Source organism: Amblyomma maculatum, chromosome 8 (assembly GCF_055883805.1).
Source record: "Amblyomma maculatum isolate TAMU_Amacu chromosome 8, ASM5588380v1, whole genome shotgun sequence".
In the NCBI taxonomy this organism is placed as follows: Eukaryota; Metazoa; Arthropoda; class Arachnida; order Ixodida; family Ixodidae; genus Amblyomma; species Amblyomma maculatum.
The window spans coordinates 10,572,386-10,586,989 of NC_139351.1; the positions used below are offsets into that span (position 1 = coordinate 10,572,386).

The following is a 14,604-nucleotide window of genomic DNA, read 5'->3' on the forward strand; positions in this document are numbered from 1 at the left end:
AATTTGAATGTCCATTCAATTCCTTGGAATAAAAGGTGCTCCAGCTAAGAGGAAAAAGAAGATTCGAATTCTTGTGCAAAAACGTCTGTGATATAGGGAACAATTTCAATATGACAGGCAAAAACCTGTGATCCAACCGCTATATAAAAATTATTTACCTGCTTTTTAAAGCTTACCAATTTTTGTTTCCAGCCACGAAAGCGAGCTGTCTTGCACTCCTACTATATAGAACTTGTCGAGCAACAATAAATTTGCAGATACCCCCATTTGAGCAGTGGTGCACAGTCTGTTAGAAAGGTTTGAAGAGATATTTATCAGTGATGGCTTTTTGAGATAAAGTTTCTCAACTTGCATAAGAGGCAAAATGCAAATAGATTAATGTCTTATGATAGCTAAACGTCTTATGATGAGCAACATTTTGTAAAAACAATATATCGGGAGGAGGTACCTTGAAACATTTTTCTAGCTCAGTCGCCTATTTTCTGTCAATACCCAGCAAACTCCGAGATGATTCCCGCTACAAAAATTTGCAAATAAATGTCCCAGTTTCTGGGCAGTATAGATATTGCCAATCTTTTCTCCACCGTGTCTGGGGTCTATTCATTATCCTATTTTTGCTACCGTTACGTTTCGGCACCGTATTGCGGAATTGGCGACGCGGCTGGAACGGACCTAAGGTCGTTCTCCAAGCGGCGGACAATTTGATGCTCTTAAAGACTGTGCAGACCGACTTCCATGATAGCTGCGGCTGGCCTGCATAGACCTGCAAGGAGATGTTGGTTAGAGATGCGTCTTCACATCTGTGCTTATGTGCGTCTGTGCGTCAGTGAAAGCCCGGACTGCATGCAACTAGGGCACTTTCTCAGCTGAATGCACATTTTGCGGCCGGAAAGCAGACCTTTACGGTGTGATATGCGTGGGCTAGTCAAAAAAAGAAACCGAGCCATACGTCGTAAAGAAAAGCCAAAATCTGCGGATTGGGAGGTGTTCCCGTCCACTTCTTACCTTGCGCACAAAGGACATTGCTTGCGAGAACTCTGGCAGCGGCATTCAACAGAGGAATATCGGTATGCACATCCTATTATTCTCGCCTTTAACCCATAACCGATTTTTACAAGCAAATGTGTTATAACACTTTTTGGTCTAACGAAAATTCAGAAGTAGCGTACATTGCGGCCTAACGTAGAATGTATGCGTTCGTATACAGTTTCTGCCTGGTAAGACTGTCAGGTTCGAAAAAGAACAGATGCCAAATGTCAGTACACGTGTTTTCCCGAGTCGCGATCATTTCACTCGTGGCCTCACTCACGTGTTTCTGAAGCAAACTCACGCTCTAAAGCATCTTTGCACACCACACGGAGTGCACTTTGCACTTCCTTGTATGTGGCGTACCCCTTTTGCACTCCTTTGTATTGCTTAACTTACACCAACCATGCAGCTGCGATTACTTCTCCTGTTTCGTTTTATAAGTGGCCAAGCTATCTCGCGAATAAAAATTTTCGCATGTTGTTGAAAGCTGATGAAGAAGTAGATGGTCTTCCCCACTAAATACGAACACAATCAGTCTGGAACATTTAGCACGATCCGCAGGAGATGATCGCCACATAGATATTTCAAAAAGGGAGTAATTACTCATTGCATCCACCCAAGCGAAGCCATACGGCTATAAAGGAAAGCTATACAGCTTCCTCAGAAATTTCGTAGTTAAATAAAAATTCTTCCTGATCCGGGAATCGAACCCGGCACCGCCGCCTTTCCGGGGCAGTCGCTCTACCGACTGAGCTAACCAGGACGGTCAGCAGATCAGATGGTAGTGCGAGAACGAATTGATCTATAACTCGAAGTGGGAATGGTGTTGGTCAAATATTTAGGGGAATCCCCCAAGGTGGAGTTGAATTGTAATAAGGGAGTAATTACTCATTGCATCCACCCAAGCGCAGCCATACGGCTACAAAGAAAAGCTATACAGCTTTCTCAGAACCTTCGTAGTTAAAGAAAAATTCGTCCTGATCCGGGAATCGAACCCGGCACCACCTCCGTAAAGACTGACCAACACCATTCCCACTTCGAGTTATAGAACAATTCGCTCTCGCCCTACCATCTGATCTGCTGACCGTCCTGGTTAGCTCAGTCGGTAGAGCGACTGCCCCGGAAAGGCGGTGGTGCCGGGTTCGATTTTCGGATCAGGACGAATTTTTCTTTAACTACGAAGTTTCTGAGAAAGCTTTATAGCTTTTCTTTGTAGCCGTATGACTGTGCTTGGGTGGATGCAATGAGTAATTACTCCCTTATTACAATTCAACTCCATCTTTGGGGATTCCCCTAAATATTTGACCAATAGATATTTCAATAAAAATTGCTAAATGTCTGCTTTACTTGTCTTACACGTATAGTAATATATATTCTGAATGTCAATTAATTTAGTAGCTCCAGAATAGAATAGAAAGCGAAATTTTTGATCAAGCGAAGGAGCGTAGAAAGTGTATGAACTTGCCAAAATGTTTCACACAGATTGTAAAATACAATCAGTATAAATATATGAGCGCTTTCTATTCACAAAACTTCAAATTTTTTACGGGCATTATATCTGCTCAGCACTTAGGCTAGCTATAGTCCTGCAAGAGGCTCTTAGACATAACATCTCTCTCCCAGATGTTGCATAATGCTCGCAAGCCCGAAAAATAGTTTTGATCTTGCCAAGAAGGGACCATCGGAAAGCACCTAAAGGTCGTAGCAAAGACGAGGCGACGTCTCACATGACCCGAAAGGCGTGTAATCATGCATCACACGAAAACGGCCAGAGCAGCAGGCGGAAGACAGGTGAAACGCGTGCTCTCAGCAGTTGTCTCGACGGAGAATTTCTTCGGCCGTAGCGAGCGCTGCGGCTATGCTCTCGGAATCACATAGGTAAACGGACCCGAAGAAGCACATTTTTGACATAGGGATCTTGTCTAACCAAACTCGGAGCACTAGGAAGAGAGTCGTCGCCCTCAGCCATTACGAGCAGGTTTTCGGGGGCTGTGTACCCGGCTCAGCGCGTAAGTTAAGAACAGCGGTGAGCTGATAGACATTTACCGCTTAAATGTGTGAAGTGACAGAAAACACAGCACCTAGGCCTGAATGCTCAGTCGACAGGCTTTCCATTGTATTGTTGTTCTATCCCATCGCAATGACATAAATTAGACTGAAAACCTGTTCTCACTTGCAACGCAGAGCCACTGTACTGGGCGAGAAAGTGTGCGCTCATATTTTGGTTTATATACGAGCAACTGCGTACGTCACCTTATTGCAGGAATAACTTGCGTACGACACGTAGCTTACGAAGCTGGCAGTGGACAGCGCGATAAAATAGCTGTTTAACGCATATGCTGTGAGGCAGCGGTGGCAGTTTTGGGAAGCCGAATGCAGTTGCTGTCATGTCCAGCGCGCTTTATTGTGGGCTCATTCATGTTCCCGAATATAAGTAGTCGTTCTGGTATTCATAGAAGATCGTACGTGAGTACGTAACGTGGCAGGGCGACGATGGCAATGTGTCTTATTTGCTTCGGGAGTTATGAAACATATATTTTCTGTCTCCGAATCTGACATTTTGCGCTCGCGCGAAATGTATTTCTCCCAATTTGTAAGAATGCGCCTAACGCATAGTTCCTATTGCTCCGCATTCTTTAGTATTTGCTTATAGCCAGAACTGCAGATGGGCTTGACGGCAACCACCGGAAATTCTTGAACTAAACCATCCCGCTTGGCAGGAACGCAATATCGCAAGCTGACGAACCTTATCGGGACCTCCGTAGCCCAGACCGTATCTGGTTTGCTGTGGAAATCCTCCTTAAACCTTAAGATGTGCAGCGCACGCGGCAAAATCGCTTTGTGCTTCCTCTTTTCAATCTTTCAATCCTCTCTTCAGCTCTTAACACTCGTAATGATTTGAATGAAATAAAATTATTTCATTTAAGCCGCATGATAAGGTGACGATAAAGATTACGCCATTAGGTCACGTGGCAAAATGTTCGCAGAAGTGATATGATTCAAATTCTCGTGCTTGTCACGATGACTTGGAGCAGTGTAGTAACTATAATTATTGTAACGTTGAAAAATTCCGCAAACATGCGTCCAGTCGTACAAAGAAGCCTCTAGTCCTGCAACAGCGGCAGCAGCAACACTAATTCTTTCGCGCGTCTCAAATGCAGGTTGCGCAGTGCTCTCTAAGTTTTTCTCCTTCACCTAGTTGTTGAACGCAATCTTCTTGCCTTCACTGTTATCAGTGCAATTGCATTTTTTACCGTTTCATGTAGGTGATGGTAAATGACTTTTTCAAAGAGAAGTTTACCAGAGGATTGAGCATCTCGCTATCGCCTACAGTATCGTCACTTTAGCTTTCCACTATATTTGCTCGATAAATCATCTATGCTAAAAATTTATTTTGTAAACGCTAACCTTCCATTTTAGTTAATTATTGAAAGAAATAAAGTAGGCCATAGTTCTCAGCCTTTTTTGAGCTGAGCATAAAATTCTTTTCCGAATTCGGTCAGAGGCGTGGCGCTGGGAAATATTGACACATGCCATTCATAGACGACGAAGATTTGAACCGGCGATTCGGAGAAGACGACGAAGCGAAACGGTGCTCCGCTTTCGTGCTGCCCTGACTGGCTGTTGGTGTCCTTCGGTGTCAGAGTGCCAGAGCGCCTTCTGTGTAACGTTACGTTACAAATCTGGTGGAGGAATTGCCAGGTATCGATCCAGTTCTGCAGAATCAACCTGCCAATACGGAGCTTACCCCCGTACATCAACGCCTCGGCCGCCGCCTACGTGGAGAGCCCCCTGAATTCGGACCCCTTCCGGCTGCTACCAGGACGACGCATCCTCAGACGGCCGTCGAACCTGCTGCAATGACATCTGAGAGCAGGCTTCCCACCCACATCCTGTGCCATCAGCCGCGAACACCCCCCTCCTTTCATGGCGACGTGTTCGAGGACGCCGAGGACTGGCTTGAGAACTACGAGCGAGTTGCTCGTTACAACGGGTGGACTGATGAGCGCAAGCTCCACAACTTGTACTTCGCCCTTGAAGAGTCTGCACGGACATGGTTTGAAAACCATGAGGCTGCCTTCCCATCCTGGGCAGCCTTCTGTCGTGATTTCAAAGCCACCTTTCCTAGCGCCGACCGCCGGGAGCGAGCAGAAGCTGCGCTACACTCGCGCAATCAGCGCCCGAACGAGAGCGTGAGTATGTTCTTTGAGGACATGACACGCCTTTTTAAGCGTGCAGACCCACAAATGCCTGAAGATAAGAAACTGCGTCACCTGATGCGGGGCGTTAAACAAGAACTCTTCGCCGGACTGGTGCGCAGTCCACCGCGCACTGTGGCGGAGTTTCTCAGCGAGGCAGCGACCATGGAGACAACGCTGCAACACCGAGCCCGTCAGTACAACCGTGACGTGAACATCATTGGGTCCGACGCACCTCCTGTGCATATCGGCAGCGACATGGACGCACTACGAAATCTCATCCGTTCTGTCGTGCGGGAGGAACTGCAAGCGCTCCGGATGCCTTGCAACACAACAGCTTTTCCTTCACTGGCTGAAGTCGTCCGGGACGAGGTGCGTATGGCAGCTCAGCAAGTTGCTGACGTTCCCCAGCAGCACGTTCCCCACCAGACGATCGACGCGAGGCCCACCTATGCGTCCGTCTTACGTAGGGCTCCCCCGCCGGATCATAGTATCAACGCCGCAGCTCCAGCAATGGAGCCGTAGGGTCCTCGCATGGAGGGACTCGCATGGAGCCGCATGGGGCCTCACTACTCCCCTCCGCCAATATACCAGCGACCCCGTCAAGTATGGCGGCCCCGGGACCGTCGCCCCCTGTGCTATCATTGCGGGGAAGCCAGTCACCTTTACCAGGCGTGCCCGTACCGCCGCGTCAACATGCGGGGTTTCGCCTCGGAGGAACTCCACCCTCGGAATGACGAACGGCCTACTGAGATTGCAAGCGACCTTGCAGCGCGACAGTATCCCGTAACGTCCGGTTACCAAGAGCGTCGGTCTACGTCCCCGACGAGCTACCGCTCAACAAGTCCCCACTCTTCCCGACGCCGCTCCTCTCCCAGCCCTAGCCGGGAAAACTAATACCAGCGGCCTTCGGAGGCAGGGTCGCTGATGTCGGGAAATGTGAAGATCCTCCGTCATCGTCAGGCCGACCCGACGAGATTTCGCTTGTGTCAGGTAGCGACAGCATTCGGCATACTACCTCCGATTTATGTGTAACGATTGATGGAGTGGATGTCACCGCGTTACTCGACACTGGTGCCGATTATTCAGTAATGAGCCGTGGTCTCGCCCGAGAATTGAAGAAAGTTTTGACACATTGGTCCGGCCCGAAAATTCGCACGGCGGGAAGCCACTTGATCGAACCTGCAGGCAAGTGCACAGCGCGGATCGGCATCCGTGGTTTTGTGTATGTCGGAGAATTTATCGTGCTTCCTGAGTGTTCGAAAGACTTGATCCTCGGTCTAGACTTCCTGCAGACCAACGGCGCTGTCATTGACCTGAAAGAAGCGCGTGTTTCCTTTTCGACGAAACGAGCCGTGGCGCGCACTGAAAACGAAGATCCGGGTCTGAACGTTTTGCGTATAGTCGACGATGACGTGAGGGTTCCGGCACGTTCTAGTGTGTTGGTTCTTGTAAAGCATGACTTATTCCACGATTACGAGGGCATCGCGGATGGGCACCTTCCGCTACTACTCGAGAAGGAATTAGCCGTTGCTCGAGGACCCGTACAACTCCAGAACAGTTGTGCTACTGTCCTCCTGACAAATTTTGCTAAGGAGATGCGGCATCTCGCCAAGGACACGGCTGTTGCCGTCCTTCACGATGTTACTGCCTTGCCTCATTTATGCATCACCGGAGCGAACCCTAAAGAGGAGGCCGCACCTTGTCATGCTCTGCAGACCGTTAAAATTAACCCCGACTTGAGGCCCGATCAGAGGAATCTTCTTTCGGCTCTTCTGAGCGATTTCGCAGACTGCTTCGCCACAGGCTCTAAGGTTGGTCGTACTCCTGTCGCCAAGCACCGAATCATCACCGATGAGACCACGTTACCAATATGCCAGCGCCCGTACCGGGTTTCTCCTAAAGAACGTGACGCCATTAAAATGCAAGTGGATGAAATGCTTGCGAACGACGTGATCCAGCCTTCGACGAGCCCATGGGCATCGCCAGTGGTCCTTGTCAAAAAGAAAGATGGCACCTTGAGATTCTGTGTCGATTACCGAAAGTTAAATAACGTGACTAAAAAGGACGTCTATCCGCTGCCCAGGATTGATGATGCCCTCGACCGACTACGCGACGCCAGGTACTTCTCCTCATTAGACCTCAAAAGCGGATACTGGCAAATTGAGGTGGATCAGAGAGACCGAGAGAAGACTGCATTTGTGACGCCCGACGGCCTATACGAGTTTAAGGTGCTTCCGTTTGGTCTTTGCTCTGCACCGGCCACGTTCCAACGTATGATGGACACGGTTTTATCAGGTCTAAAGTGGCAGTCGTGCTTGGTGTACTTAGATGATGTCGTTATTTTCTCGCCTACTTTCGAGCAACACTTGGACCGGTTGCGCATCGTGCTTCAAGCACTCAAAGGCGCGCAACTAACGATCAAGCCTGAGAAATGCCACTTTGCTTTCAAGGAACTACGCTTTCTCGGCCATGTTGTCAGTGCACAGGGCGTTCTCCCTGATCCCGAAAAGACTACCGCAGTGTCAAATTTTCCACGCCCCACCGACAAAAAGGCACTTCGACGATTTCTAGGTCTTTGTTCTTACTACCGACGCTTCGTCCAAGATTTTTCTAAGATAGCTGAACCACTGATAGCACTAACCAGAGAAGACATACCCTTCCTGTGGGGAGACGATCAAGAACAAGCCTTCCAGGAGCTTAGAAGCCGCCTACACAGACCCCCAATACTCGCCCATTTCGATGAAGACGCCGCAACCGACGTACATACTGATGCCAGCAACGTTGGCCTCGGCGCGATACTCATTCAGTGGCAAGGCGGAATCGAACGGGTTATCGCCTACGCGAGCCGAACACTCTCACGATCAGAGGCGAACTATTCGACAACAGAGAAGGAGTGCCTTGCGGTAATCTGGGCCATCAGCAAGTTTCGACCATATTTGTATGGACGACCCTTCCGTATTGTCAGCGACCATCATTCCTTGTGCTGGCTGGCAAGCCTTAAAGACCCATCTGGACGCTTAGCTCGTTGGAGCCTCCGTCTTCAAGAGTATGACGTCACTGTTGTATATAAGTCGGGACATAAACACCAAGATGCGGATTGTTTGTCACGCGCGCCATTGGACTCCACTGCAGTGGAAAACGCCGACGATTTTCCCTTTATTGGGGCCATTACCCAATCACATATGGCTGACCTTCAACGCAAGGACCCGGAGCTGGCGCCGCTCATCGATTATCTGGAAGGACACGGTGGTAGAGTACCGCTTGTTTTTCGTCGTGGCTTGCAGTCATACGCTTTACGAAGTGGAGTTCTCTACAAGCGCAATTTTGAAAGATCCAAAGAGACATTTCTACTCGTAGTGCCTACGCACCTACGACCTGACATCTTAAGCGCTTGTCACGACGAACCGTCTTCCGGCCACTTGGGAGTTAGTCGTACGCTTGCAAGAATTCGGGAGAAATACTATTGGCCGAAATTATTACCTTCAGTACGATCTTACGTAAAAACCTGCCGTGATTGTCAACGGCGAAAGACTCCACCCGTGAAACCAGCTGGATTTCTTCAGCCGATCGCTCCACCGAAAACTCCTTTCCAACAAGTGGGGATGGATCTTCTTGGTCCTTTCCCGAAGTCAAGTAATGGAAAGCGTTGGATTGTTGTCGCGACAGACTACTTGACCCGATATGCTGAGACCGCGTCGCTCACAAATGGAACTGCCACCGAAGTCGCAGAGTTTTTTGTCCACGACATAGTGTTGCGTCATGGCGCTCCGGCTGTTATCATTACCGATCGCGGGGCAGCTTTTACGGCCCGCCTGACTAAGGCTGTACTGAACCTTACACACACTAGCCATAGACGGGCCACGGCATACCACCCACAAACTAATGGCTTGGTGTAAAGGCTAAACAAAACTCTGGCTGACATGCTGTCTATGTACGTGGATATAGAGCATAAGACCTGGGATCAAATCCTCCCATATGCCACGTTCGCATATAATACGGCACTTCAGGAGACGACGCGGCTCACACCCTTCGAGCTTGTCTTCGGCCGTCGAGTGACCACTCCACTGGATACAATGCTGCCCGTATACACCGACGACGAAGATGAGCTTGACATGGACATCGCTGGTTTTACCCAGCGTGCGGAAGAAGCACGGCAGCTGGCAAGGCAGCGCATATACCTACAACAGCAACTAGACGCTGACCGTTACAACAAGGGACGGCGCTTCGCTGCCTACGAGCCTGGAGACTATGTCTGGATTTGGACGCCCGTTCGTCATCGTGGGCTGTCTGAAAAATTGCTGCGCCGGTACTTCGGCCCATATCGTATCCTCCGCCGCCTCAGCGACATTACTTACGAAGTTGAATCCGCGACCCAAGATCCCTCAAGCCGCAGACGACGCAAGTTCACTGATGTTGTACACGTCGTCCGGATGAAACCCTACCACGATCGCCCCGCTGACTATTCTTGAGACTGATGGTGCCCCGTTTTGTGTTGTGGTATCCCACACCAACCTAGCATAAATCAAGCAGCATTTGCAGCATCGAGGCGATGCTGCCAAGAAGGGGGGCAATGACACATGCCATTCATAGACGACGAAGATTTGAACCGGCGATTCGGAGAAGACGACGAAGCGAAACGGTGCTCCGCTTTCGTGCTGCCCTGACTGGCTGTTGGTGTCCTTCGGTGTCAGAGTGCCAGAGCGCCTTCTGTGTAACGTTACGTTACAATATTAAGCTAGGATAAGTGCTAGGATAAGCGGCGCTTGAAGTTGTGGCAAAGCGCGCCGGTTAGAATGTGGGGACGCGATGTCCATTGTGGCTTTTTTAGCTGTTAGCTACTCAACTTGTAAGCTTACTGGCTCTTACATACGTCTATAAATCGGCCATATAAAGTTCTTATGGTGTTCGCAAATTTCTCCGCCTACAAATAACTTCATTAACTATACCTACAAGCAGCATATCTACCTCCTGGAAGACTCCCGATCTAACACCACGATTGATTCTATTAAGGATGCCAATCTCGAATTCTTATTCCAAAGAGAATCTGATGCAATGACATTTCTTTTCAAGTATCGATCGCCACCTGCCCATCTAGTAAGATCAGAGAGTGTATATTTTATATGTAACGCTGCTCTTTCTATATTAACCATGAAATAAAATTATTTAATAAGCTAAATGGAATAGAACATGACAATTGGTGAGGCCCTATGTTTGGAAGACTAGACACGCCGATGAAAAGCACTCGCACGACAGTATGATGCCTTGTATTTGCTTCATAATCGGGGACGTGGAGTTCATCATTTTCCGTTTCAAAACAGAGTTCCCTACAAACTTCATTCCCGCTGGTGATAATTTGAAACCTTTAAAAACAAACGGCTTTACAACTTGAGGTGCCGTTCTCAATCTTTAAGCGGGCTCTCGTGGGGAAACCAGTGAGGTACCGAGGCTACGCTGGCTCCATAACACCCAGAAATGTGGCGTAACAAACACAATCACATGCGCCACATTTCTGGGTACTATGCAGCACCAACTTGCCCCTCAAGCTGTTAATTTGGCTCCATAACCTTTGTCGGCACACGATTTTCCGTTCTGTGTATCCCGAAAGGAGGTAAACATTTATTTAATGAAATATAATTTAGGTACTCGCAGGAGGACCCCTTAGTACTGAGCCCTCTGGCTGTTCCTTCTAGCTTAGCCTGCTCGACCAGCTGTAACTGATGTGCGGGTTGTGTGGCTAGAAGAGCGGCCTCCCTGGAGGAGGGGGTTGGGTGTTTTATGGGAGGAACGCGGATGGGATGTTAGCATTCCCATTAAGGCCCGTTTACACTAGGCCGACGCGACGCCGATGCCGATGCGCCGCCGACGTCGGTGGTCGGCGGGTCGGTCGGCAGATCCTGTCGTTGATGCACCGGTCAGTCCCACTAGGCCGACAACGACGCCAGCACGACCAACGACCGCCTGTCGTCGTAGTGTGACAAGTTCCCAGACCAGCGACGCCGACGAAACGCATCAGCCGACGGTCGCCCGATCAGTCCTCGGCAGATCGTCGAGCAAGCGAAAATGAAAGGCCGACGAACGACGTACTGTGCGTGGCTGCGCTTCCCTGTGTCATATACATGCTAAAATATAGGCAAGGAAGGATGGCGGTTCATATTATCACACTTCGACACTCGCGGGTGTGCTTTTTTCGTTGAACATGAGTCGACGCCGGCCCCGTCGAAGGCGAGTAGGCCTAGCGAGCCCGCAGGAATCGTGTGTGTGATTTCGACGATCGTGGGGAGCAAATTATTATGTTTTAACTAGTGCAAACGGTCATTGAGGGTAAGTTGGGTTATAGTGACCTAAGACCGACGTTTGTTTTTATCACGGGACGCCGGTACAGAAAGCGGTAAGCGCCGGCGTAACCCGGTCTGCCGAGCAATGTTGAGGGCGGCTGGTAGTAGTCAGCGGCACTCGCGGGACACAAATAACACCATTTTAATTCATGCAAATGGTTGAAGAACATACTTCCGGTTAAAAGGAACCAGAATCGAGCACTGATGGCATCGAAGAAAGCAAATAAAATTAACAGGAAGCGCCGCTCTCGTGCAATGTCAACAACCAAGTTCCAAACATTTCGCATGCGGTATATCGCCTCATCGACGGTTCTTGCGGAGTTATCGCATTGCGGAAACGCGTAATGTGCAGCCGTAGCGCGAGAAGAGAAAAAGCCCGAGTAAAGTACAGCCCGGCAGGCGGTTGTTTTGCCATGAAAACTAGCCGCCTGTGTGTATGCAAAGAGATGTAAACTGCAGCAGCGATAGCATACACTCGTCGTCATCGGCGCATTCCCGATAAACTTTCTCGCTCACACGGAAAATAGCAAAGCGTTACTATTATCATGAAGTATTCATTTAGCGAATGCGGGCGCTATTTGGTGAACAAGTGGTAAAAGCGAGAAGCAGGTATCGAAATCAGTAGCCCCGGGGTCTGCAGCAGACGAGAGACGCGGCTGTGGGCGGGGCGAGGTGAAGGCAGCGACTGCTATTGGTCGGCGCGGGCAGTGAGGCTTCGCGTCGTCCTAGTGTGACTACGAAATCGGCCGACGGCCGCCCGATCGCTTCGCTCTCGGCGTCGGCCGACCAACATCCCCGTCGGTCGGCCATCGGTGCGTTGTCGGCGTCGGTGCCGTGTGACAAGCACGACGACCACGCAAAAAACGCGGCTGGCGATGGTCGGCCGACGTAGATCGGCCTAGTGTAAACGGGCCTTAAGTAATAGTAGAGAGTGGGTGGGGTGGCTTTGCGTGTGGTGCAGTATGATGGGAAGTCTGTGGGGTGATAGATGTGAGCAAATTGATGAGAAGGGAACGAATGTGTCTGGAGTTGTCGCCAGTACGTGCGGTCGATGTGAGAGATCGTGTGATGTGTTGGCGGGTACATGACACAGCAACGACGATAGTGGTAAACAATTGCAGTGTAGTCAAGAGGTTCGATGAGGTATATAATGAAGGTTTGGGGAAGCCATCCACCGGAGCCGGGAACCTCAGTTCTAGGGCAAACGCATGACCATGCTCATTTCCGAAGATGTCCTTGTGCCCAGATACCCATGTGATAGTGATAGACAGAGAGTAGATAATATTTTAGCGGAGGAGTGTGAGAGGGTTTCTCGCAGCAGATATCGTAGGCTGCTTGGGAGCCTGTGCATATTAGGGTGTGCTTAGTCTGCAACTGACTGATGTGTGCAATAGCGAGTGTAATGTCAAGGCATTCGGCCTCGGCGATGCTAGTATGTTGGATGGAGGCGGCACTGAACATTGAGCTGCAAATGTCCGTCAACACGGCGATGGGGATTGTCCGAATTACCTGAAGCATTCATAGAGCTGATGCCCTGGAGTTCAGAGTACTGCTTGGAAAAGATTGAGGCATGGGCTGCGTGACGGCCTTTGTGGTGTTTGGGATACATATTTCGAGGGAAGGGTATCAGCTCGTGGAAGCTCCGCAGACACAGGGGGGTGGCTATATAAGTGTGAGGTGAGGGATCATGGGTATTGTAGCCTATTGAGGACAGGAGCTGAGCGTCTGTAGGTGTTGTGCAGAGTAAATGGTAAATGAGGTAAATGGAGGGCAGCTTTAACAGCTGGGCGGTGTAGGACGTTAAATTTATTGACTTGGAATTGGTTAGGTGGTGGTATGGGAGGTGGTAGGCTAGTCGACTAACGATGATGGCGTGTAAGAGTCATAAAATGTCGTTTACCTGGAGGCCATGAATGCTGCTTGAAATGCGACGAATTAGATGTGTGATCTGGTTGATTTGGCTCTTAAGGAGATGTAAGGTATAAGGGGCTCTAGTGTCCTGATGAATGTGGAAACCCCGCAGTCCGAGTTGTGGTACTTTGGGAATTAGAGCGTTAATTGTCAAAGCGTACGGTGATGATTGGGGCGCGTGGAGAAGGCTGGTTAAGTGCCATCCTTCCAGTTTTGGTTGTAGTAAGCTGTGAGGTGAGAGAGAGAGATGTAGCAACAAGGTTTCGAATAAGTTTGTATGTATTTGGTCAGCTCCGGGTGCGGTGCTACGAGGGATGTGGGCGAGGGTGACCCGTACCTCCACCGTGGTTATGTCTTCATCCAGCCTTGGGTTAGGTGGGGGAGGGGATGGGGGTGTGGAGGAAGGTGGAAGGGGGGCGAAATATATCGCTGTGTGATGTATTGAAGTATGTCTGTTCCTTGTTGTGCTGCAATGTGAATGAGGTGGTGCGCTTTGATGGCTGGCTGTTTGGCGGTGGTAGGGTCGAGCAGAGCATGGAGAATATTCCAGGTTTTTCGTGTGCGTAAAGTACCCTGAAGGCTTTTGCAGAGGTTTCGCCAGTTGGAGTTGGAAAGACTGACTGCATACACTATGGGCTCAGTGGTAATGTGTGCGATTCGGAGGCGGAGTTTTCGGTTGTGTTATTGCCTTTTCCATCTCTTAACGAGGCTTCGTCTTGCCTCCCAGATATTCAGATGAGGATCAATTTGGGCTGGTGTGTTTATTGGTGAGTTTGAGTGCAGACTGGAGCTAATCTACCGAGGCGTCCAGTCGGAGATCGCTGTCCTTGGGAGTGACTACGGCTAAGTGCTCACGAAAGTTTTTCCAATAAGTCAGAAGCTAGGTCTTGGATGTGAACTGTTTGGTGTCACATTGCAGTTCAGTTTGGATAATGTAATGGTCGCAGCCCAGTGTGTCTGGTAGTAGGTTGTAGACATTGGGGAGCGGATGTTGGCCAGTGTAATGTCTGGGGTTTGTCTCTGGTGGTGCTAATGCCTATTAGGGTAGGGGCGTTGAGGTCCGTGATGAGGGGGAGGGAGTGTTGCATGAAAGCGTTGTACAGACATGTGCCCTTGGAAGTGTTTTT

General features: G+C 49.6%; 1 long non-coding RNA gene and 1 other non-coding gene across 2 annotated transcripts in view; both read right to left on the minus strand.

The window, feature by feature from the left end:
- Positions 1 to 202: 202 nt before the first annotated feature.
- Positions 203 to 14,604, minus strand: part of LOC146180523 (uncharacterized) — a 31,765-nt gene continuing 17,363 nt past the window's right edge. The window contains exon 3 of the long non-coding RNA XR_014700383.1: positions 203 to 286. This is a non-coding gene — a long non-coding RNA (uncharacterized LOC146180523). The remainder of the gene's footprint in view (positions 287 to 14,604) is intronic.
- TRNAS-GGA (transfer RNA serine (anticodon GGA)) lies at positions 1,719 to 1,792 on the minus strand. Its single transcript has one exon. It is a non-coding gene; the product is annotated as a tRNA-Ser (tRNA).